Source organism: Mirounga angustirostris, unplaced genomic scaffold (genome assembly GCF_029215605.1).
Source record: "Mirounga angustirostris isolate CCGP_5_RB_7025 unplaced genomic scaffold, mMirAng1.0.hap1 SCAF_9, whole genome shotgun sequence".
NCBI classification, from domain to species: domain Eukaryota; kingdom Metazoa; phylum Chordata; class Mammalia; order Carnivora; family Phocidae; genus Mirounga; species Mirounga angustirostris.
In genome coordinates this window covers 141,136,137-141,139,851 of record NW_026991717.1, presented here as the reverse complement: position 1 = coordinate 141,139,851, position 3,715 = coordinate 141,136,137, and the positions used below count along the sequence as shown (strand labels likewise).

The following is a 3,715-nucleotide window of genomic DNA, read 5'->3' as shown; positions in this document are numbered from 1 at the left end:
CTCTTTTACTGTTCTGCTTCCCACCCCAAATCATGCAGTAAGAAGGCGCGCCCTAAGCAGTTGTGGAATGAATTAATTCCAGGCCTGGATTTTCAAGTCTAAGATCTCCATGAACGCTGGAGACTGCACCGAGGGCCCACAGAAGCTCTGTATTCGGAAGCAACCGGCGGTGGCATCCGAGAGCATCCTAAAAAAAAAAAAAAAAGAACCCAGTGGCAGCTGCAGGTGTGCACAGCGTGCGCTGAGTTGGAGGGATGAACACGCGGGATCCTGCCCTTTCTCCCCAATGGCTGCCCGCGCCAACTTCGGGGCCGCGTCCGGAACGATTCCCCGGCTCTCTCCCGTCTGCGGCTCACAGCCCTCGAAAACCATATTTAAAAAAAAAAAAAAGTTAAAATGGATTGAAAAATGGGAGCACGGGGGAAAAAAAAAAAAAGTCACCTCTATGGCCCGTACGGGGATCGAACCCGCGACCTTGGCGTTATTAGCACCACGCTCTAACCAACTGAGCTAACCGGCCACCTGGCGGTGGGGCGGCGCCGTCAGACTTACAAGGTCTCTACGCCTGCGCGGGGCCGGTAGCGGGCTCCCTGGTTCCCTTCCTGCTGGGGCCGTCGTCATCCCCGCGGCCATCCCCATTGGCCAGAAGAAAACACCGAGACTCTTTAAGGAGAAGAAGGTGGCTTCTCATAACGAATCGGAGGTTCTCACGGGGGAAAGCAAATGATGCCTGGGAGGCTTGGCTCGGGAATAGCATTTTCAAACGTTGCGACTCAATTCTACTTTTATTTGTCTCCGAGAATCCTTCCAGCGTGGAAACTTTGTGTATCAGGAGCTTTTGGTGTGGCTAAATAAAGCTTAGAAAATGCAGAAAAGAACAAAAGAACCACCGAATTCCCCCACTGCCCAAAAACAACGGCCGCTGGGGTCTTGGTATCTTTCCTGACAATCTTTTCTCACTGCATGGGTGTATTTAAAAATGTATATTTGGCATTCAATTCAACCTCGTTAAAAGGAATATAATTTTTTATCTTTCTTTTTGTACTTAATACTCCATCATTATCATATCCCTAAGCAATTACAAATGTCATTTTAAATAGCTCCTCCGTGTTTCCTTTAGTGGATAAGCCATTGCACCCTCACCCCCCCCCCCTTTTTTTTGGTCTGGAAAATGTCTTCATTTTGCCCTCTCTTGTTAACTAGCCCTGAATAAATCATAAAACAGCTGCTGGGTGAGCAGTACCCACTCCAAAGGGATAGTGTCTGTTTGTAAAAAAAAAAAAAGGAGTAAAATATATGCTGGGAAGGCAAAACTCTTTTGCCCCATCTGTATGTCCCAGGGCCTCTTGGTCTCTGAGGCGCTGATGTCCTGGGGTGTGGTGGCAAATGCCCCAGGAGTAAAAGAAGGAGGCCCCAGCTTTCACACTGTCCATCCCTCTGGTCTGACCACTCAAAGCAAAACAGTGAATGTATCATCAGGGACCCTTGTTGCAAACAGCAGAAGCCCAGTCTAGCTGAATCTTAAGAGAAAGGATATTATTGGAAGGAGTTTAGGTAGCTCACCCGGCCACCAGGCAGGCTGTTGAACCAGATTTAGTCAACACACACTCATTAAGCCTGGCAGTGCCCTGATCCCAGGGAATCAGCTGTGAGTAAAACAGACCTGATCCTGTCCTCACGGAGCCCACAGTTTAGCAAACACAGGTGTTAGTGTGAGTGGAGACACTTCGGTAAACCGTGCTGGGTTGAAAGGTGGGGCCGGTTTTTGAAGACTGGGACACTTGACTGTGTTTCGAAGGACAAGAATGGGTAAGTGTAGGCCAAAACAGGTGGAGCCCTCTGGGCAAAGGGGACTGCCTGGCATGGCAGGCATCCTGTCCATTTTGCTTATAGCTGAAGGTCCGGAGCCTAGTGCACCATCTGGAATAGCAAGCATTTAAGAAATAGGAGTCAAAGGTGCATGGCTGGCTCAGTGAGTACAGCATGTGACTCTTGATCTTGAGGTCATGAGTTTGAGCCCCAGGATGGGGGGTAGATTGTACTTAAAATAAAAAGTAATAATAAATAGGAGTCAGATGGATGAATGAGCTAATCGCAAAATCACATTTTAAAACAAGTCAGATCAAGTCATTTCTCTGTTCAAATCCTCCCCTTCTGGCCCAGCCCTGATAAGGTTGCCAGATTTAGCAAATAATTTAGTATTATGTCCCATGCGATATTTGGAACAAAACCAGTATTAGTCGTTTATCTGAAATTCAGCTTTAACTGGGCATCCTGTACCTATCTGGCAGCCCTACGCCCAAAGTAACACCCATTTGAAAGACCCCCCCCCCACCTGCTCCTTTCACCGCTGCTCCCCGCCACAGCCCCCTCACCCTCGGGCTCACCAGGCCCTGCTCCTCCCTTGGGGCTGCTGCACTTCTGCTCCCCCTTCCTGGATCCTCTTCCCCGGACACTGCCAAGGCGCCCTCCCTCATGTCCTTATGTCTCTGCCTAAATGTCACATACTCGGCGAGGCTTCCCTTGGCCGCCCCGCGCCCGCACTCAGAATCCTTGCTTTTCCTGCTCTGTATTTCGTCCAGAGCTTGCTTATTTCCTAACTGCAGGAGGGCGGCAACCTGTATTTTGCACCCGCAGCTCCTACAAGTGACCTGCACGTAATAGTAGATGGTCGATCCAGGTTTGTCGAATGAAGCTCAGATCATCCGTTAGAGGTCTAGCCCTGACACAAACCGGGCCCGAATTCGAGACTCGGGTCCTGAGTGGGCGGGCCTGAATCACCCGGTAGGTGGGCAGCGCGCGCCAGGCCAAGGCTGCCCAGAGGCGGGCCCGCGGTGGGGGAGACGCAGTGACCGAAAGCAGACGGCAGGGGGCACCCGAGACCGCCGCGTCGGCCACGCCCCTGGCGCCGGGGCGCCTCCCACACGGGGCGGTACTAACGCCTCCTCCTGCCCGTGCTCGCTCCATCGTTCTTGCAAGACCCGCGAGTCCTGATTTTCATTTTCTGAGTTAGGAAAACGCAAACTCATGCATGATCAGCATTAACTGGTACAGAGTTATTGTTCAGGCTTTTAAATGTCTGCGAGGGGGCTCTTTAAAACGGCCCATTTGCTTTAGACTCGTAAATTTTCTCATTCTGTTTATAAATTGGAAACGTCAGTGTGAAAATCAAGATATACTGTATTCTTTTCCTGGGGCTGCCTTAAACCACAAACGGGGGGAATCTAAGAGAAATCTATTCTCTCTCCGTTTTGGTTGCGGCCTCCTTCCCCACGTTCACGGATCCCAAGTTCTTGGAACAGGGCCCTGCACAGAGAAGGTGTGCAATACAAATTTGTCGAATTAACGTTAAACCCGTTGTGTGTTAAATTCGGTCTGTTGGACTTTTCGATTCCGAAACATGCCCTTCCATTCTGGTAACATTTCAGAGGAAGAATGTTTCTGAGGGAGATTTTGATAATCTCCTCTCATCTTTTTCTGGAACACCATTCTTCCTAGGTCCAAACTCCGGGGATGAATCTCTCCTTTTCTTCTCTTTTCTTTTCTTTGGTCCAGGCCTATGTCTATTGTCTATTTCCTGAACAATTTCCTTGAACTATCTTCCAACCTTCTTTTTACGTTTTGTGTCTTGACTTGGCGCCCTGGAGTGCAAAGGAGACAAGGAGACAAGGAGAGAGCAAAACACTCTGAATGTTGAAACTGAATTCTTGCCAAT

General features: G+C 49.6%; 1 non-coding gene across 1 annotated transcript; it reads right to left on the bottom strand.

The window, feature by feature from the left end:
* Positions 1–446: 446 nt before the first annotated feature.
* On the bottom strand, positions 447–520 carry TRNAI-AAU (transfer RNA isoleucine (anticodon AAU)). The gene has a single exon. It is a non-coding gene; the product is annotated as a tRNA-Ile (tRNA).
* Between the last annotated feature and the right edge of the window lie 3,195 nt (positions 521–3,715).